This window comes from Nyctereutes procyonoides, unplaced genomic scaffold, assembly GCF_905146905.1.
Source record: "Nyctereutes procyonoides isolate TBG_1078 unplaced genomic scaffold, NYPRO_anot_genome, whole genome shotgun sequence".
NCBI classification, from domain to species: domain Eukaryota; kingdom Metazoa; phylum Chordata; class Mammalia; order Carnivora; family Canidae; genus Nyctereutes; species Nyctereutes procyonoides.
The window spans coordinates 6,703,507-6,726,848 of NW_026575142.1; positions in this window are offsets into that span (position 1 = coordinate 6,703,507).

The window sequence follows — 23,342 nt, forward strand, 5'->3', positions numbered from 1 at the left end:
TAAGTGCTGAGAAACCACAATGATAGATGACATGAAATGCATGGCTGGATATTCAAGGAATTAGTTTAAGTCAAGTATTTATCAATTCTATCTTTTAACATTTGCTCTCTGGAGTCAGAAGCTGGATTTTCAGTTGCCCTAGTCTATCAAGTCATGCCATGGTAGACCTTGAAGCTTTGTATGGAATTTTCTATAAGGCCTTCTTCATTTCCATGGGGACATGACGGGTATTCCTGTAAATATGAACTATAAAGTTTGGCAATTTATACCTATTTCCTCAAGCTATTTATTAGCAAAAGTGAAACAACAGAAACCAATTTTTAATCTTGTTTTAATTACATATATACTTTGAAAATGTACTTTATTGCTTTATATATAAACTGGATAGACAAAGCCGGCAATCTTTTTTAACAGTTTCTTTTATTGGTATAAAAGTGAATCCAGGTTATGTTAGTTCCATATATGCCCAATTTGTACAAGCCAGAAATCGCCATCAATCATGCCAGCATCTTATCAATCACTATCAAGTCATGTAGCTTCTTTGCTTCTCCATCTAATCAATCATAAATGCTACTGATTGAACTCCCTAACGATTTCCCAAACCCATCCCTTCCCTCCATCACCACTGACATGGCCATTGTTCAGGGTACCATCATCTCCAGTCCAATTAATTACCATTGTCTCCTACCTGGGTCTAGGTCTGTCCTCTTCCCATCCATCCTGTATGCTACTGTCACAGTGCTATTTCTAAGAGCCAGGCCTAATCATGGCCCTCTCCTGATTAGAATCTTTTAATGACACCTAACAGACTAAAAGGAATAAATACTAACTGCTGAGTATGTCATTTAAGGCCCTTTAAAATCTGACATCTTCATACCCTTCCAGGCTTACCTGTCATCACTCACTCCATTCCTTCACTCCAAAAATTAGCAAACTGCTTTACACTTAGTAGACAATTGATACTTGTTAAATTAATAATTGAATTGTTTAAAGACACTTATACAGAAAAGTGACTTGTTCAATATCTATACAAGCTGATATGGCTACCAAACATTGTTTTACTACTTCTGAAATCCGTCAAGTAATAAGAGAGATATGTATTTATATTGTTCTCTACATAAATACAACCATTAGCTCACACTTCAAAGAGGCAAGTGTTTGGTCTTGAGTAAAATTTTGTCCTCCCTTTTATAAGATAGATGATAAAAAAAATTGGATAAAAATGGGGCCAGGCTCTGAATCAGGTAAAGAAGTTACTCCTGTATTCGCATTCTCTTTTAATACCTTCCTTGATTTGGCATTTCACAGTATAGGCACATCTATTCAAACCATGTGCTGTGAGTTGCCTTGCATATGCTTCCCCTATGGGCTATTTCAGGGAAATTACCAGCTTTCAAGTGAGGTCTTGGAGTAATGTGTGGGCTCCAAGCAACTGTGTGCTACTTTACCATGATCCCTTATGTCTTTGACAATTTGCAATTCTATAAATCACAACATAAACATAATTTTAAAATAATTTTATTCATATGTTCCAACTCTCATAGGAAATTTCACTGTGCTTAATGCATTTAATAAATCATTAAATAAACCAAATGAAAGCAGAATGTGATATAAATAGACATGAAAGGCTTTCCCTGGATAAAATTTAAGTTTACAAATGAGTCAAGAGACTTGACCAATGGGAAGGAAGCCAGGATATCTCTAGGGGGAGAAAAGGCAATATACAAACAATTGCATATGGTTCAACGTTAAAATGACTCCTGCCTATTTCCCCTGACATATCGGTACAACTATTAAGTTTTATGTTTCATTTACTCTGAATTTTAGAACTTCTTAATGTTACCTTTAGACAGGGATCATGATATAGTGATAGCATTTCAGGCTCACGTAAGTTCAAAATAGTGAATTAGGACTCTTTCCGCCTGAACACTTTAAAGCTCTGACTGCTTTTCCTCTGTTCTTTCCAGCAACCCCAATATTTTAGGAATGTACAATAAATTAAATATGATTCCTTCCCTTGGTATTCAGTGCCAGTATATGTTGGAAATTAAGCCTTATACTATTCTTTCGATTTTCTCTTCAACCTCAAAATCTCCCAAATCTAATTTTGTAAAAGTCAAAAATATAGTTAATTATATCAATAAGTGTTACAGTATAATAAAAAGACTATTCTTGAGAAAAATTGATTTACTACAAAAAATATACTATGGAGCAACTTACGGTAAAAAAAAAAAGTCACTACAAACAAAAGATTGGATGATTTTTTTCTAACCATACAGATAGGGAAGGTTCAGACAATTTTTCCTTTATGTCCTTAAATGGTAATGGTCACACCAATGAACTTTAATGCTTAAGGAAGAGAAAGAGAGAATATGGAGAAAGATTTTCATTTTTCTGATGTACTTTTTAAGTGAAGATTTTGCTATTTGGGTAATATTTAAGATTATCAGGCCCAGGACTGGTTCACGTACAAGCTAGTTTCCAGAAAGCTACCTAATCCCCACCAACCTTCAATTTCTTAATCTGGGAATTATGATTTAATTTTGAAATGTTCCCTAAAGCCCCTCGTGCTTGCAGCATTCTGCAATTTCATTATTCTTCATGTGCATTATTTCTCAGTCCCACTGTGCTAATTTTCAAGCTTGTCAGAAATGTCTTATTTATTTTATTTATGGCTCAATGCTAAAAGGAACACTTTCTTTGCATGAACATTGAGGGAGCATAACATTTTCTCTCATTCAGAAGGAGGAAGCACAGAGAGACAAGATACATCATAAACTCATAATTGTTGCCACAAGTTATTATGATCATACCTTGAGAAGTAGGTGATCTGAACCTTTGATTTCTGATCAATAAGGAAATCAAACATTACCCAAAGTGAAGGTTTTTTTTAAACTGGCCTTTCAAGACAATAGAAAATATTAAAAGACATATAATGGTTATATCTAATATTTATGTAGTTTTTATTACCAAAAGACTCAATGCTTTCAGAAAACATGATCTAAGCAGTTGTTACTTCCAGAGTGGGAAAGAGCCAAGAAAGTTACCTGATTCCCTACTTAATGATAGCATTTGTGTCCAATTGCTTTCTACTGGATAGTGAAAAAAATACTATAGATTGGAAACTATCTCAGGATGCCTGCCCAGTCCATATCTTATTTGAGAAGGCTCTCCCACTGGCATGTAGCAGCCACTTTTTAGACTTTGCTCCCTGCTCACAGATTATTGGATCAAGAATGGAAACCTTCCCCTACCACAGTCAATCCATTGGCTGAGCTGTTTCAATCAATACTCTCAGTAACTGTATCAAGAGACACTAGACATTTGGTCAGTGGCGCTCAAGCTGGAAGGCCATGTAACCTAGGAATGGGTACCATATACACTTCAAAGTGTCAGAGAAGAAAGGATAGAGGAGGAAGGGATAAAGAGTGCTCTATTTTTTACTCTTAAGTTGTTATAAAATCTACAACCCCAATAATACTAACTCCATCTAATTTGCTTTGATTTTTATTCTTTTTAAGAAATTCTTTCCTAAAATCCAATGACTCTCAGCTTATTCTGTGATTCTCTCTGTAAATCCTCTTTTATTTGACCAATGTGGTATCTAGTTAACTCCTACCAACATTTGCAAAAGCAAGTAAGGGGATTTGCTAGATATGAGATAGTTACCTAATTCCATAAATGACAGCTCTGATCAATTACATTTAATAAAATGTATTTTTTTTTCTGAAAAAGATCAGGGTCCTTCTCAGCTAACTTTGAGAAATAAAGAGAGTTCAGAAAGTGACTCTGTGCAGATCCTGGATTTCCCCTTTCTCTACTTTCTCTGCAGAAAATAAACTCTGGTTCTTCTAGTTACTACTAGATACTAGAAAGTATGTTATGAAAAAGTAATGGAAACTAAAACTGATTTATAAGATTTTTTGCTGTTTCTAATTATTTCCTAAACTCAGGAAAACACAAAACTATTTTTAAACGTTTTTTTGCTCTATAAATTTAAATAAATTTGCATGAGAAACAGTTTAGCTTGCATCTGTTTTGAAAAGACCTAAAAATATCACTTCTGACTTTAACAACGTACCCCTAATTTAAATCCTTCTGTGTACATCCCTCAGGTTATATGGGTATGTGTAGCTATATGACATCATTTAGAAAAAGCAGAACCATCATGAGTGACATAGAAAAGGGAATTCTAATGGGGGTTGACCTTACACAATTGTGGCAGCTGGTTAAACAATTTTGGAAGACGGTTGCTTCTGCATCTGGTGCTGGCCTTAAGTCAGCAGGGCAGGCAGTAGGAAGAGTCTGCAAGGAGAAACTAGAACTAAAGTCAATCTCTCACAGACTCCAACTTTGGTTGTATGGGTGTCCTGCAGAAGCTCATACTCCACGTCACAATCACAGAGCGCAGCATGCACCTGGCTGGGGTGTCGGAGCAGCTGAAAATCTGGCAGAAGCTAGGAGGCTACAGCCCACCCCACACACACCCACCCCACCCCCGCCCCACCTTGCCCTTGCCAACAAGGTGAGGGTGCTCCGGAAGAGCAACATCTGAGCACTGCCAGCTGAGCAGAGGCCCCTGAACTGACCTTCTGAGCATAAAAGAACATGCCTTTTGCTTCAATTCCATCTACCAAATTTCACACACATGGCTCTTGCATCTCACATTAACATGGAAGTAGACAAGCAGAGAATTCTGGAAAATGTATTTCTAGCTTTGCTAAGTTGACATAATACAAATCTACCATACTGTGCTTGTTGCTTGTTAACATCCTCTCATCAATGAGAAAGAAACAATACCCAAACCTTAACTACCTCGTTATTTGACAAGCTATTCCTGTGTGGATACAAGAAAAACTGTAAGGTGGCCATGTTTCAGGTTTCCATGTCTTCCCATCAGGAACCGTTGTCATAGGTTAATAATCAATGTTAATAATTAATATAGTTAAACTGGATTAAATTATATTTACTTTGCAACCCACAACCTGGTACTTGGCCTCATCTCTTCTTTTTATCTGTGTCAGTGTCCCTTGATCATCAGGTCAAGCCCATATTTATTCATTTCCTTCCTCTTCCCAGTTCTTTGAGAAATTGCTAAAAATGTACAACATAGAGCAACCTATGCTTAGTTCCCATGGCTCTTTAAATTGTTCAAATTGTAAAGGGAGGGTGTCTGATGACAAATAGCTTGGACTTCTAAAACATCCATCCAAATGGAAAATAGGTTACTGCTGTTGTTGGAGTGCACTTATTTGAAGGCATAAATACAGCACTTACTTCATTTTACACTTTGGCTATTTGCAAAGATTTTGTGGGTAGTACAGTTCATTTTTCTATATGACATAAACCCACTTGTCTCCTACTGTTAGTGGAGCTCCATTTTCTCCAACACAGTTTCTTATATTTGGACCCTTGTGATAATGTACAAAAGCTATGCATTCTCTCCTCAAAAAAATATGAATAATAGTGAAGGGGAATATAAGGGAAGGGAGAAGAAATGTGTGGGAAATATCAGAAAGGGAGACAGAACATAAAGACTCCTAACTCTGGGAAATGAACTAGGGGTGGTGGAAGGGGAGGAGGACGGGGGGTGGGGGTGAATGGGTGACGGGCACGGAGGAGGACACTTGACGGGATGAGCACTGGGTGTTATTCTGTATGTTGGTAAATTGAACACCAATAAAAATTAATTTATTAAAAAATATTAATAAATATACATGTAAACAACATTAGAAAAGTCAGTGACCCTCTGAAGCCCATCTACAGAGCCTCTGAAATACTCATAGACCCCAAATTAAGAAAATCCTATTTTTGTTTAATGATAAACAAAAATGTGTTGTTTGTTTAAAAATGTTTTGACTATATGTTTGATTAATAACTAATATTAATGATAATTAATGTTTTAATAACAAAGAATACTTGAAATATCTAGGATATTAATTCAAATGTGTCGTAACCCTTAGGATGGGGATGCTTACGCTACATTTTTTAAAGACCTATGAGCATCTACACTAGGCAGTGACTGTCATTCTGAAACTGCTTGGGGGTTTAAGGGTGTCTCCCTCCATACAAACTGTGTCTTATATTTTTGTAACTGTTAGACCACCCATCTAGTGCTCTAACAAAATGTTTTACACTTAATTGATACCCCCTGTGTGTATTTTTATACATCTTAAATTACCAAATAGTAATGGATATTTTATTCTTTATGAAAATCTTTACAAACTTTCTAATCATACTTTTCCATTTGATGCACAGATCTCAAAGTTATTTTCATTCCCATGTGGTGCTGATCGAATATCAAGGTTTGGACGCTGGAGACCATCTTGACACAAGGAAGAGGAGATTTCTGTTTCAGTAATTAAGCCCAGTTACATTTGGAAAGTAGGTTCCCACAACTTAAAGAAAGTCCAGTTTGCATGGAGAGTTTCTTTCAGCCAACACACATCTGTATAGATTGCCCATCATCTAAATCACAAAGCGAGGCTCTGATTTTTAATTTGTTCTGGCATGAAATTCACTATAACATCTGCTTTGCACATGTTTCACCTTTTACCCCTTTTACTCACTATGATAGTTTTTCTACCTAAAGGTTTCCCATTGCAAATGTTTTGAAATCTTGATCTTTTTTCTTCAAGATAAGAAGCTTTTAGAAATCAGTTTACTGTTCTTAAAACTCAGTAAAAATGACATAGTATCAAGGTGAGGAAATCCAGCAGTTAGAACCAAAAGAAGGATTTACATAACTTTGTCTAAAACTGGCTTCTCTTTAGCAAAGTTGTGAGGGAAGATATGAGTTGTTACTACGGTATTACCATCCCCTCTCGCTCACTGAGGTCCTCCCCTGTGCCCCAGGTTTGCATAGATCAAGTGCCCTGGCCTCCTGCATGGCTTTGGGGATTAGCCAAAGAGCCACCTTGAACTTCAGCCAACGGACTCCCAGAAAAATAAGGAAGAGGGACAGTGGCTGGCTCTTCTTCTACTAGTCCACATTGAGACTTTCAAGCACTACTTTCCTTTTTAATAAAAAATAAAAAAGAAACACATTCAAAAAACAAAGGTGATAACCTCTTTTAGCTCTGGTTTTCAAAATGAGGGTGATTAGAAGAGGGCCAGTTGTAGCCACATAATTTAGGTGCTTCAAGCTATCATTCACCTAATTGCCGCAAGAACTCATCTCCACAACATTATATGGTGATTTTAAATATACCCACACATGTGAAAGCATTCCTTGAAGTGCAATGCTCTATGTAAAGTAATGCTAGACACCACAACAAAAGAAGTCAGATATGTGTTAAAATACAAGGTGAAAATTAATAAGAAAGAATTCACAGAGTAGCTCCTTAACATATTCAATATTGTGCAATTATGCAAATTTATCAAACTTCTAGCTTCTCTCTACATTTATAACTAGAAAGCTCTCATTTGGGAGATGTCTCTTAAAACAATTTTCAATTATTCAATTCTTTGAGCAATTCCAGTAAGTGAAAAATATCAATTGTATGATGAGTGAGGAAGTCACTCATGAAGAAAAACAACCCAAGATCCATCCTGATTCATCCATAATTTGGCTGAACTATATCCCTTGCTAAGTCCCTATCAAAATTAATATTTAAGAGGGATAAATCTGTTTCGATAAAATTCCGTTTACAAAACAGTAACTCCAGAAAACAGCGCTTTTTAAATCTGCCTAATTATATCTTCACTTACATGCGTTTTTAACAAACACAAAGTAATTGCTAACTCTGAGGTAAAGGAGTACACAAACCTATTTATTTTTCGTTTAAAAAACACACAGCTGTCCCTTTGAGAGCCTTCAGGAGGTAGTTACATGACTCACCAATGCAGAAAGTTCCCAGCATGTGTGACTTACACACTTTTTTTTTTTAACCACTTGTTCTTTACATTTAGAAGGGAATGGCTAAATTTGGAAATGCTATGTCTTGTTACTGAAAAACAACACTACACTCTGTAGTCTAAAGACTTCTTTTATATTCAGCAAATTTCTGAAACCCAGAGTGTAAATATGGGTGTAAAAAAATTCCATCAGCCAAGTATTACATTTTTAAGTAGCTTTAAAAAATAGACTTTCAGGGAGATTATAGGTATTTTTGTTTTCCAGCTTAGATCTACATTACCCTTCATCAGAACTACAGATTTTGCTTTGAATTAATGCCGAATTGCATCCTAGGCAGTTTAAAAGATATATGAGAGTATAACTTCAAATAATGAGACAGATTTTTTTCTACCACAGATGGAAACATTGGCATTCTATTCATTTTCTTATATGGCAAGTAATAATATTTTCACCAGATAATTCAGGGTGGTGGGCAAGGACATGGAGCAAAGGACACAGAATCTGGGAGAAGGGAGGATTATATGCAGGCTATGTTTTTTCTGCAGGCCACTAACTCACTCTAAGCCTCAGTTTTCCCACCTGCAGAATGAACATTATACTGAGTCCCAGACTTTTTTTTAAGATTTTGTTTATTCATGAGAGACAGAGAGAAGGGTAGAGACATAGGTAGAGGGAGAAGTGGGCTCCCTGCGGGGAGCCCAATGTGAAACTTGATCCCAGGACCCTGGGATCATGAGTTGAGCCAAAAGCAGATGTTCAACCACTGAACCACCCCAGGCGCCCCCTGAGTCCCACACATTTGACTTGAAGATTGAATAATACTTTGTGTGGAAAACACAGGCCAGTATCCCATGCAGGAGTCCTTGATGACACTGACATGACTCTAATCATTGCTAAGAGGTCAATAAAAATTGTGGCTAATGTCTGTGCTCTGCTAAATTCCCTTAATTCCCTTTAGATTTTCCTAGATACAGTGTTTTCACTTCCAAAAGCCTCACTGTGACACATCAGACTGCCATCCACAGGCTAACAGAACCTACTTTTCCGACCCGGAGAGGGAACAGAAAGAGCCTGGAGGTTTATGTCATCCAGGTACAGCCTGTAACCACCGACTGACCTGGTGTGGGTATAAATACACCATTTCCCAAGACCTGGGCCAGGCCAATCTGAGGGATGGCCCGCATGCCTCCAGAGCTTCTTCATAGGACTACGACAAAGCTAACCTCCCTGGAACGTGGGTTACCATTGCACCTTCCCTTGTCCTCACCTTCCCAACCCTAATGTTTGCTCAACTTCCACTTTTTCTTGGGGGCATTTCTTAGTATACCACTATCCTACAAGTTTTTATCTGAGGGTCTGCTTCTGACCTTCCTGATCTGAAGGAGGACTGAAGAAGGAGACAGAGGGGGAGAGGAGGAAGATGAAGGCCATGGGTAATTTTATGTGTCAATTTTACTGGGTTAGAAGGTGCACAGAGATTTGGTCCAACATTATTTCTGTGTGTGTTTTTGAGGATATTTATAATGAGATTAATATTGGAGTCCATAGATTGAGTACAGTAGGTTGCCCTTCCCAGTGTGTGTGGGCCTCATCCAATGTGTTGAAAGCCTGAGTAGAACGAATGGCTAAGTAAGAAAGAGTTCACTCTCTCTGCCTGATGATCATCAAGCTGGGACATCAGTCTTCTGCCTTTGGACTTGGATTGGAATTTACACCATTAGCTCTCCTGGTACCATCTCAAGCCTTTGAACTGTAGATATTGGGACTTCTCAGCCTCCATAATTGCATTATCCAATTCTTTATTATATATATATATATATATATATATATATATATATATATAATTTATTTATTATATATACATATATATGAAATATATAGTTATAGGGATATATACATATATAGTTATAGGGAGATATATATATCTCCCTATTGGTTCTGTTTCTTTGGAGAACCCTAAAGCAGAGGAGGATTCAGGAGTAAAGAAGTTCCTAACATTCTTTACCTCCCTTGAGTTTGAATAAGAAAGGTAGGTGGTGGTGAGGAATAAGCTTGATAAGAGGGTTTCTGTGGTAGCTGATGGAGCCGGGAGCAGCCCTCCTCTCTTTCTCCAAGGAATATGTGGGGGCACAAAAAACATGAGTCAGAAGACATTTTTTTCCTGTTGGATTTCCAATGTGTACAATTACTGTCTATTTGCAACACTTCTCTACTAGTCTATAATCCTGCTCCTATGGGCTTCCTTCAAGTCAGCTGCCTAACATAAGAGGCCATCTGTGAATCCCCAATGCTGACTATTTGATACATTTATTAGTGGCTGAGTAAATCAATAGAATGAACTTTACAGAATTATCTCATCAATGCCATATTTTGAGCATCATATTTTGTAACATGTTTCTTTAACTAAGAGAGATGATGTAGCAAGATAAGGAGAACAGAGCCAAGAGTCAGGAGCTCTGAATCCTGACCGTTGTGTTGTCTGTCACTATATACTTATCTGACTAGGACAAGTTACCATCTTTTTGAGCTTCAATTTCTTCATTAATATTTTAAATGTTTGAATTTTGAATATTCAGTTAGCTTTAATATTAAAAAACATATTTTTTTATTTGAATGGTGTGTACAATCCAGAGCGATCATGAGAGACCAATACTACCACCAGGGACGTGTAGAATTTTGCAGCCCTCTTAAAGATGACAGCATTATAAATTTAAAACTTGGTACAAAGGTGTGTATTATTTTAAATGAGAAAAAAGTTGGAACAAATTCCAAAATTCAAAAGCTAACAAGTGGTGCAAATACCAAAAAGAATTTTAAAAATTTTCCTAAGTTTTCTGGCTGTATACTCCTTGATTACTTCTCCACATGATAATAGTTTTGCAATGTCATGGAAAGAATAGAAAGATAACTTTCTAAAAGCAAGACTATGCTTTTGCATGATTGAAAAGTTCTCTTTTATGGATTAGAAAATATTTTAATGAATTTAACATAGGGGCTTTAAAATTCTATTGTGATATGCTAAGGAAGTATTTGATATTTCAAAGCCTCTACCAGTCTCCTACCTTTTTCACCTTTTGGGGGCGGGGGATTTGGAGGGTGTTTCACCAACATACTTCATACCGGCTATATTTGAATGTTGATCTGATTAACAGTTATGAAAAATAAACAAAATTAAACTGAAATTAAGTCATACACAGTAAGTCCACCCAAAATGAATGTTTAAATTGCTGCTCCCCAGTTTTGAGGAGTATAATTGTATAATCAAATTCTCCTAACCTGTACATCAACTTACTAATATACATATGCCAATCTCCTGTCCTGTAAACTAAGTGGATTTTGTAGGATGATTGTTTTTATTATAAAACTTTTAAATATAGAATAATAGCACAATAATCCTCCATATACCCACTACTTGGACAACTGTTAACATTTTGACATATTTACTTCATTTATATGTATATTTGTCATTTTACAGTACCTATAACAATTTTGCATGATACTTCATCTGAACCTGCCAGACTTCCTTGGGTAAAGATGATCAAGATTCTCTAAAACATTACGTGATATATTTAGGTACATAAAACATGCAACTTTGAACTCAGAGGTATGCACATTGTAATACAGCACCAGGATTTCTGATAAATTTGATTTTGTGCAGTTCCTCTACATAGTGCATATATTGCATATTTACCTTTGGGCTACATTAGCCCATACATTCCTGATAGAAGAGAATTTGCGTTTTGATTAGGCACACTTAAGAATCAAATCCTCAGCTTCCCAATTTGCTAATATTCTAATTCTAATTTAATGGCTTTTCCCAGATTAGCTATGGCTCCATTGATTTTTGACCCATTGTTTTCCTTCATTCTCCAAATACTTCCTATACCATGCACTGTAGTTCATGTTAAGACTTCTTGCTGTGAATAGTAAGAATTATTCCTTGAAGTCACCTGTACCCCTGAAGAGCTAGCAATAACTTCACTTTGCACAGCAGTCATTGCAAGCAAAACTGATTATCTAATATTTTTTAAGTGCAATCCTGAAAATGCTCATAGTCATTCCAATACCACCTGACATGAGTGTGTGTGTGTTTAGGGGGCAAGGGATATTGTAAAGGAGGAGAAGACAAATGGAAAAGAAAAAATTGTCTTAAGCAATTATGGCTAAGATAGTGTTCCTTGGCAAATTTAAGGTAAATAACTTTAAAAGGAGCCTGGATAATGAGAGGACTGGAAGCTGCAGTATAGGAGCTTCATGGCATGTCTGTCTCTGTCAGTCTTCTCATATATTTCAGTCTAAAACCAAGGCTAAGATACCCAGATGTAGGACTCAAAAATCATCCTGCGTTCGATCCTGGGTTTTGGCACCAAAAAAAAAAAAAAATCATCCTGCTAATGGGCTTACGATTATGGAGGAAAATGTTTATTTCTGAATATAACAAGCTGGAATATTTAAGAATGAAATGTCCTGACATATATAATTTACTTTAAAATGATCTAGAGGGATCCCTGGGTGGCGCAGCGGTTTGGCGCCTGCCTTTGGCCCAGGGCGCAATCCTGGAGACCCGGGATCGAATCCCATATCGGGCTCCCAGTGCATGGAGCCTGCTTCTCCCTCTGCCTGTGTCTCTGCCTCTCTCTCTCTGTGACTATCATAAATAAAAAAAAATAAAATGATCTAGAAAAATCATAAATAGATATTATATGCACAGAGGAAGCAAATTATGCAAAATGTTAGTAATTGTTGAACCCAGATGGTGTGTATATGAATGTCCATCACACCATTTCTTCTACTTTTCTGTGTGCTTGAAAGTTTTTATTAAAATTATTTAAAAATAAGCCACCATATAAAACTCACCGACTCAATAGAGGAGGAAACAGAGGCACAGATAAGCCCAAGGACTTACCCAAGGTCACAGCACAAGCTGCTCTTCCTTCTCCTTAGCTGCTGCTCCTGAGGAGAGGAGCCAGGATTCTACTCAGGTGTCGTCCTGTGATGAAGATCAGGAGTGCATTTGAGTGCATTTGACTTACACTTAATATGTCCTTTTCACACAACAGAAATACACAGATTGTGATAACCAAATGCTAAAGAGCTAAAGCCAATGGTTCCTTCTTTCCCAAGTAACGTCTAGGCAGCAGAAATGGCCAGGCTATGACTCTGCCACCCATTGACAAGCCTGGGAGCCAACAGAGCACTTTAGCTGATCTCCGAGCATGAATTTCTTAGTCACAAGCCAATTCTGGTGTTTCCTTTTTTAGGTGTTTAGCAGTTTTCTTTACTGGGTAAATGGGGTATTAGTCTCCAAAGAAAGCAGATCACTTGGGGAGATCCAGAGGATACTTTCTCCTGTTTGAGGAAATTTGGTAACCATATGAAAATGAGGGGGGGGGGATGGTGACTTCATCCTGCCTTAGCTGCAATCTCTATAACATTCTGGGATTTCATTTTAAAGAACCTTCCTTGACAGTTGGGCAGTTCACAAGTGTGCACTGAGCATGTTTCTATGTCCATATCTATCCTAGCACAAGGCAGCTACAGCTGGAGAGTTACTGAAGTAAAGATGCCCAGAGTAAAAAGCACAAGAGAAGAACACAAGAACTCATCTGTGAATGAACAGCTCTTGAGAACGACGGACATAGTAGGAGAGTCCCAGTGGAGCAACAAGCTTCAGAGCCCCAGACGATGCATAAATACCTCCCTCTTAGGATGATGATCCTTAAAAATGCTCACTTTGGCTATTCTCAACTTTTTATATAACCCCATCTCAGGGCTGCTATAGGGAGGCTGGCTCTATACCTGCTTGCTCACCAGGTCAAATCACCAACTTCCAACACTCTTCCATATTCCTGAGCATTTACTATGAGCCTCATTGCATGGAAGGTGCCAGGAATCCCAACTCTTCAGGATAGACTTCAGGTCTGCCAGAAAGCTCTTCCTATAGCTAGCTTCTTGCAGCGCAGCAGTGAACAAAACATACCATTGCCCTTACGGAGCTTAGACTTCAGTATCAGAGAGATATTAAATAACGTATTTTAAAAATTGAATGTAATTTCAAATTCACAGAGCTTTGCAGAAAAGAAAAGGGAGACAGTCAAATAAATATGGAGATCTGTCTCTCTATTTAATAGACACACACACTACGGGTACACTGAGAGCCTTGGTATCCGTGGTAACTTCTCTAGTCACAAAGAACAGCCCTCTTAAATAATGGTGCTTCAGACTAAGACTAGATGTTAAAATAAGGAAGGCAAAAATCTCAGATAGCCTCCTGGGCTTCATGAAAACCCAGGAGACGCAGCAGCTGGGCCTACAGAGTCCCCAGACATTCTGAGAAATTGGAAGTACATCATTTTCCCAGGTCAGCTCTTTCTACTTGGTTAACTCTTTGCACTCCTAGCAAAAGAGTTGCATTGGTATCAATAATAACATTGAACATACATTATGGAGTAGACGTTGTTCTAACTGCTTTTCTTCGACTTGTACATAAGAGAAGGAAATTGAAGTACCGAAAATTTAAGTGACTCCCCAAGTTCACAGGGCCAAGATTTGAACATGGGAGTCTAGCTCCAGAACCTTCACTTGCAGCCAGTTACTTGTCTTGCTATAGTTATTTAACATTCCTCTGCCTTTTGTCCCTCCCAACTAACCCTTTGTCCTCTGCTCTGAGTAGTACACACACTCTTGCTTGTTAGGGGATGTTTCATAGCTGCTGCCACTGACTTTTCTCTGTGTGACTTCATATTCGTGTTCCCACTGACAACTTACTTTATCAAGTTTAAATTTTAGAGAAAAGTCACCCAAAATTGTAGTGGCATAAAATAGCCACATTACATTTATGGATTTTGTGGGTTAAGATTTAGGATGAGGCAAAGTAGGGACAACTTGCCTTTGTTGTTTCACTATGTCTGGGCCTCTCCCAGCAGACTAGAAATCTTGGAGCCATAACCACCTGCAGGCTTATTCACTCGTGCGTCTGGTGATTGGAAGTAAAATGACTCAAACAGTTGGGGCAGAAGCAGCTTGGTGTCCTTGGATATCTCTATGTCTATATAATGTCTCTCAATGATCTCTCTAGGACAGTGGCTTCAGGGAAGCTGGACTTCATGTAATCACAGAGCTCCACGTATCCCAAGAGAAAGAGTCAAGGGAGAATTACGTTGTTTTTTTACGACCAAGACTTGGAAGTCAGGAAGCATCACATTCCTCTTAGGATCAGACTTGCCCAGATTCAAGGGTAAGAACCCTAGACCAAAAATGGGGAAGGGCACCAAATACATAGGGAGCTGCTCCTGGAAATAGTCAGCTCTTTGTCAGTCTCTGCTATGGGCTCCCCTGGCCTCAAAGATACAATCTGCATCTCCTTCAGAGCCTGTGCCACTGTCAGCTGGTCCAAATGCTAGAACTATGATTATCCCACTAGAAAACTGAATTGTCCTCCTCTAGGATTTTGATGGATTCTTGTCTCACATTTAGATCTTTCATCCATTTTGAGTTTTTATATTTGTGTACGGTATAAGAGAATGGTCTAGTTTCATCCTTCTGCACAAGGGAGACAGAACATGAGAGACCTCCTAACTCTGGGAAATGAACAAGGGGTGGTGGAAAGGGAGGTGGGTGCAGGGATGGGGTGACTGGGTGATGGGCACTGAGGGGGGCACTTGATGGGATGAGCACTGGGTGTTATGCTATATGTTGGCAAATCAAACTCCAATAAAAAATATATGCACAAATTTTAAAAATAAAAATAAAAACAACAACAACAAAAAACCTTTTCTATCCACTGCATTAAAGAAGGTCAATAGAAAAAATTTTTTAGAAAAATAAAACTGAGTTGTCTTAACTGACTCCTTCCCTAAACATAGCTTGTAGCCTTCTTCCAGTATGGCACCTTCAGGACCATGAAGCCAACAGGGCTATTTACTTTCACTGTGAAATGCATTTATTTTGAGGGAGAAGTGACTACATTATTTCATATGGAGAGTGTAGATGACCCTGGGTGCCATTTCCTACTCCAGCTACCCATCTATGTGGTATTGTTCCAAACCGTCTGGACAAGAGTCAGAAAAGATATCTCCTTCAGTTTGGGATTGAGCAAAGAAGACCTGCAGATTCTATACTGTCCTGAGAGGAAAGGGACTGTTTATCCCTCTTTTATTTTTTAAAAGATTTTATTTATTTATTCATGAGAGACACAGAGAGAGAGGCAGAGACACAGGCCGAGGGAGAAGCAGGCTCCCTGAAGGAGCCCGATGCAGGACTCGATTCCGGGACTCCAGGATCACACCATGAGCCAAGGGCTGATGCTCAACCACCGAGCCACCCAAGGCGTCCCTGTTTATCCCCCTTTTAAAATAATTAATTTGCATGTGTTTTACAAGTTTGATTGCAGTATTTCTTCTATTGTTATAATCCAACTGTAAACTCTGGTATGCTAAATTATGGTTATGTTCCCTGATCTATGGTATGACCAGTACTTTGTATGATAATATTTTTAGAGAATAGACAGTTATCATGAGACTATGGTTCTTTAAACACTAGAAACACATTTGATTTTCAGGAGTTCTAAAATAATACAATCAACCTCTCTCTCTCAGAGCTATTATTTGCAGTTAGATTTACAGAGGCCTTAGGTGGTTTATTTCATTATTGTTGTTTTCAGCAAATTATCTTCTCAAAGAAGTCATAGTATAATTTTTTTTGTATAATGTTTTTAAGAAGATAGATCTCTGTCTCTTGATTCTAGGTGATGCATTTTTTCTCCATATTAAATTTGAAAGCTAAAATCATTGAATCCTGATAGATAAAATGTGAACAAAAGTTTCTCTTCCCCTCACAGATCATTAATATTCTATGCATGAAATTAGGCAAATTTGCAGCAAGTCCATTCCCTTCTCTCTCTGAAAACTTGAGCATGCTTTTCTTTTTTTTTTTTTAAAGATTTTTATTTATTTATTCATGAGAGACACAGAGAGAGAGAGAGAGGCAGAGACATAGGCAGAGGGAGAAGCAGGCTCCCTACAGGGAGCCTGATGCGGGACTCCATCCCAGAACCCCAGGATTACACCCTGAGCCACAGGCAGATGCTCAGCCACTGAGCCACCCAGGCGTTCCTCAAGCATGTTTTTAAAGTTCCCCAAAGATGGTTCTTTGACAAGGCATATCAAATGGATAAACCTCCAGTTAGACTGTCAGGGAAAAAAATAGAAAAGACACAGATTGCCAACACTGGGAATAAGAAAGGAAGCATCTCTACAGATTCCAGGTTATTAATGGGATTATATGAATAATGAAAATTTTGTCAATAAATTTGAAATTTTAAATGAAATTAATAAATCCCTTGAGGACACAAAGAATCAAACATTGCCAAGAAGAAATGCTAACCTGAAAAACTCTATATATATTAAAGAAATTGAAATTGTAGTTTAAAATTTCTCCACAAAGAAAACTCTAGGCTTAAATGGATTCACTAACAAATTCTACCAAAAAATTTTAAAAAGAAATTTACCAATTTTACATAAATTATTTTAGAAAAATAATACTCATTCTATGAAGTTAACATTAATATGACATTAGAAAAGTAAGCTATAGGTCAGTATATTTCATAAATAAGGAGACAAAAATCTATAAAAAATAATAGCAAATCTAATCTAATAATATGTAAAAAGGATAATATATCATAACCGAATGAAGCATTATCTCAAAAATCCAAGAGTGGCTCAATAACTAAAAATCAAGTAATTAAAAAAATTAAAAATAAATAAATAAATAAATAAAAATAAAAATCAAGTAATTTAATTCACCATGTCTATAGACTAAAGAGGAAAACCATATGATCATCTCAATAAATTCAGATGTTTTGGATAAAATTCACCATCTGTCCATGATAAAAAAAAAACATACTGAAAATTAGAAATAGACAAAAACTTTATCAACCTAATAAAGTATATCTAGAAAAATGAATAATCAACATTATACTTAATAAAGAAAGACTATATTTCCCCTAAGATATAGAGCAAAACAAAGATATCCATCTTCACGACTTCTGTTCAAAATTGTATTGGAAGTCAGTGAAGAAAAGAAAGAAAAGAAAGTCACTGGGAATTGAAATGAAGAAATAAAAATATCTCTTTTACATATGACATAATTGTCTAAATAGAAAATCTTAAAGCCATTAAAATGACTAAGTAGAGTTGTAGGATACAAGCTAATTGTTCAAAAATCAACCATACATTTATAACTCTCAATGAGCAACTGAAAATTGAAATAAAAAATATGATTTACAATACCTTCCAAAATATAAATACTTTTATATAAATCTTACAAATTATGTGCAAGATCTGTCCATTGAAAACTATAAAATACTGGTGGAATATCAGAGAAGACATAAATAAATGGTGAGATGTATCATCTTAATGGTTTAAAAAGCTCAATATTTTTAAGAGGTCAATTCTCCCAAAACTCATCTATACATAATTACATACATATGCAAAGTAAACACCATAGTATTAAATAACCAATAGGCCAAAGAATAAATTATAAGGAAAATTAGAAATACTTCAAAATAAATATATATGAAAATAAAATACATAAAATTTTGTAGGATATAACTAACGAAGTGCTCAGAGGAAAATTTATAATGCAAACATCTACATCAAAAAAGAAGAAAGATCCCAAACTTAGTTCTTTGAAAAGATCAATAAAATTGAGTAAACTTTGGCTAAACTAAGCAGAGGAAAACAAGAAAAAAGAAGACAGGGAAGACTCAAATTATTAAAATCAAGAATGAAAGAAGGGACATTACTATTCACCTTACAGAAATAAGTTTTAAGAAGGAACACTAAAGGCAGCTGTATGGCAACAAATTAAACAATTTACATGAAGTAGGAAAAGCTCTTTAAAAGATAGAAAGTACAAAACTGGCCCAAGACAAAATAGAAAATCTGAATAGCTATATAATTAGTAATGATATTGAATTAGTAATTTTAAAATTATATACAAAGAAAATTCTAGGTCAAGATGGTTTTACCAGTTAATTCTGCTGAATGTTTAAAGAATTTCTACCAATTCTTCACAAGTTTCTCCCCAAAATAAGACAAAACACTTTTCAACTAATTCAAGATCAATATTATCTCATTAACAAAATTAGACAAAGACATCACAAGAAAGCTTCAGACATAAAACCCCTCAACAAAATGCTAGTAAATAAAGCAATATGTATAGTGGAATTTTCTGAGGAATGCAAGACTGTTTCAACATCCAAAAACAGTTAATATACCACATTACTAGAAAAAATATTTTTAAAAACCCATTACTTGATTGTCTGAATAGATATAAAATTGCACTTGATAAAATTAAATACCCTTTCATGATAAAAACACTAAAAAGCAGGAATAGAAGGAAACTTCTTCAACTTCAAAAGGGGAATCTATAAAAAAATTTAATTTATTTTAAAAACTTCACAGCTAATATATTTGATAGTGAAAGACTGAATGCTTCCCTTCTTTTTTTTAATAAATTAATTTTTATTGGTGTTCAATTTACCAACATACAGAATAACACCCAGTGCTCATCCCGTCAAGTGTCCCCCTCAGTGCCTGTCACCCCCACCCCCCCGCCCTCCTCCCCTTCCACCACCCCTAGTTCGTTTCCCAGAGTTAGGAGTCTTTATGTCCTGTCTCCCTTTCTGATATTTCCCACACATTTCTTCTCCCTTCCCTTATATTCCATTTCACTATTATTCATATTCCCCAAATGAATGAGAACATACACTGTTTGTCCTTCTCCGATTGACTTACTTCACTCAGCATAATACCCTCCAGTTCCATCCACGTTGAAGCAAATGGTGGGTATTTGTCGTTTCTAATGGCTGAGTGATATTCCATTGTATACATAAACCACATCTTCTTTATCCATTCATCTTTCGATGGACACCGAGGCTCCCTCCACAGTTTGGCTACTGTGGACATGGCTGCTAGAAACATCGGGGTGCAGGTGTCCCGGCGTTTCATTGCATCTGAATCTTTGGGGTAAATCCCTAACAGTGCAATTGCTGGGTCATAGGGCAGGTCTATTTTTAACTCTTTGAGGAACCTCCACACAGTTTTCCAGAGTGGCTCTACCAGTTCACATTCCCACCAACAGTGTAAGAGGGTTCCCTTTTCTCCGCATCCTCTCCAACATTTGTTGTTTCCTGCCTTGTTAATTTTCCCCATTCTCACTGGTGTGAGATGGGATCTCATTATGGTTTTGATTTGTATTTCCCTGATGGCAAGTGATGCAGAGCATTTTCTCATGTGCATGTTGGCCATGTCTATGTCTTCCTCTGTGAGATTTCTCTTCATGTCTTTTGCCCATTTCATGATTGGATTGTTTGTTTCTTTGGTGTTGAGTTTAATAAGTTCTTTATAGATTTTGGAAACTACCCTTTATCTGATATGTCATTTGCAAGTATCTTCTCCCATTCTGTAGGTTGTCTTTGAGTTTTGTTGACTGTATCCTTTGCTGTGCAAAAGCTTCTTATCTTGATGAAGTCCCAATAGTTCATTTTTGCTTTTGTTTCTTTTGCCTTCGTGGATGTGTCTTGCAAGAAGTTACTGTGGCCGAGTTCAAAAATGGTGTTGCCTGTGTTCTCCTCTAGGATTTTGATGGAATCTTGTCTCACATTTAGATCTTTCATCCATTTTGAGTTTATCTTTGTGTATGGTGCAAGAGAGTGGTCTAGTTTCATTCTTCTGCATGTGGATGTCCAATTTTCCCAGCACCATTTATTGAAGAGACTGTCTTTCTTCCAGTGGATAGTCTTTCCTCCTTTATCGAATATTAGTTGACCATAAAGTTCAGGGTCCACTTCTGGGTTCTCTATTCTGTTCCATTGATCTATGTGTCTGTTTTTGTGCCAGGACCACACTGTCTTGATGAACACAGCTTTGTAGTACGACCTGAAATCTGGCATTGTGATGCCCCCAGCTATGGTTTTCTTTTTTAAAATTCCCCTGGCTATTCGGGGTCTTTTCTGGTTCCACACAAATCTTAAATTAATTTGTTCTAACTCTCTGAAGAAAGTCCATGGTATTTTGATAGGGATTGCATTAAACGTGTAAATTGCCCTGGGTAACATTGACATTTTCACAATATTAATTCTGCCAATCCATGAGCATGGAATATTTTTCCATCTCTTTGTGTCTTCCTCAATTTCTTTCAGAAGTGTTCTGTAGTTTTTAGGGTATAGATCCTTCACCTCTTTGGTTAGGTTTATTCCTAGGTATCTTAGGCTTTTGGGTGCAATTGTAAATGGGATTGACTCCTTAATTTCTCTTTCTTCAGTCTCATTGTTAGTGTATAGGAATGCCATTGATTTCTGGGCATTGATTTTGTATCCTGCCACGCTACCAAATTGCTGTATGAGTTCTAGCAATCTTGGGGTGGAGGCTTTTGGGTTTTCTATGTAGAGTATCATGTCATCGGCGAAGAGGGAGAGTTTGACTTCTTCTTTGCCAATTTGAATGCCTTTAATGTCTTTTTGTTGTCTGATTGCTGAGGCTAGGACTTCCAATACTATGTTGAATAGCAGTGGTGAGAGTGGACATCCCTGTCTGGTTCCTGATCTTAGGGGAAAGGCTCCCAGTGCTTCCCCATTGAGAATGATATTTGCTGTGGGCTTTTCGTAGATGGCTTTTAAGATGTCGAGGAAAGTTCCCTCTATCCCTACACTCTGAAGAGTTTTGATCAGGAATGGATGCTGTATTTTGTCAAATGCTTTCTCTGCATCTAATGAGAGGATCATATGGTTCTTGGTTTTCTCTTGCTGATATGATGAATCACATTGATTGTTTTACGAGTGTTGAACCAGCCTTGTGTCCCGGGGATAAATCCTACTTGGTCATGGTGAATAATTTTCTTAATGTGTTGTTGGATCCTATTGGCTAGTATCTTGTTGAGAATTTTTGCATCCATGTTCATCAGGGATATTGGTCTGTAATTCTCCTTTTTGGTGGGGTCTTTGTCTGGTTTTGGAATTAAGGTGATGCTGGCCTCATAGAATGAATTTGGAAGTACTCCATCTCTTTCTATCTTTCCAAACAGCTTTAGTAGAATAGGTATGATTTCTTCTTTAAACGTTTGATAGAATTCCCCTGGGAAGCCATCTGGCCCTGGACTCTTGTGTCTTGGGAGGTTTTTGATGACTGCTTCAATTTCCTCCCTGGTTATTGGCCTGTTCAGGTTTTCTATTTCTTCCTGTTCCAGTTTTGGTAGTTTGTGGCTTTCCAGGAATGCGTCCATTTCTTCTAGATTGCCTAATTTATTGGCGTAGAGCTGTTCATAATATGTTTTTAAAATCGTTTGTATTTCCTTGGTGTTGGTAGTGATCTCTCCTTTCTCATTCACAATTTTATTAATTTGAGTCTTCTCTCTCTTCTTTTTAATAAGGTTGGCTAATGGTTTATCTATCTTATTAATTCTTTCAAAGAACCAACTCCTGGTTCTATTGATCTGTTCCACAGTTCTTCTGGTCTCAATTTCGTTGAGTTCTGCTCGAATTTTAATTAACTCTCTTCTTCTGCTGGGCGTCGGGTCGATTTGCTGCTTCTTCTCTAGCTCCTTTATGTGTAAGGTTAGCTTTTGTATTTGAGTTCTTTCCAGTTTTTGAATGGATGCTTGTATTGCGATGTATTTCCCCCTCAGGACTGCTTTTTTTTAATTTTATAAATTAATTTTTATTGGTGTTCAATTTACCAACATACAGAATAACACCCAGTGCTCATCCCGTCAAGTGTACCCCTCAGTGCCCGTCACCCATTCACCCCCACCCCCCGCCCTCCTCCCCCTCCACCACCCCTAGTTCATTCTCAGGACTGCTTTTGCTGCATCCCAAAGATTTTGAACAGTTGTATCTTCATTCTCATTAGTTTCCATGAATCTTTTTAATTCTTCCTTAATTTCCTGGTTGACCCTTTCATCTTTTAGCAGGATGGTCCTTAACCTCCACGTGTTTGATGTCCTTCCAAACTTCTTGTTGTGATTTAGTTCTAATTTCAAGGTGTTATGGTCTGAGAATATGCAGGGGACGATCCCAATCTTTTGGTATCGGTTCAGACCCGATTTGTGACCCAGTATGTGATCTATTCTGGAGAAAGTTCCATGTGCACTTGAGAAGTATGTGTATTCAGTTGAGTTTGGATGTAAAGTTCTGTAGATATCTGTGAAATCCATCTGGTCCAGTGTATCATTTAAAGCTCCCGTTTCTTTGGAGATGTTGTGCTTAGAAGACCTATTGAGGGTAGAAAGAGCTAGATTGAAGTCACCAAGTATAAGTGTATTATTATCTAAGTATTTCTTCATTTTTGTTAATAATCGTTTAAGTATTTGGCAGCTCCCACATTCAGGGCATATATATTGAGGATTGTTAAGTCCTCTTGTTGGATAGGTCCTTTGAGTATGATATAGTGTCCCTCTTCATCTCTCACTACAGTTTTCGGGGTAA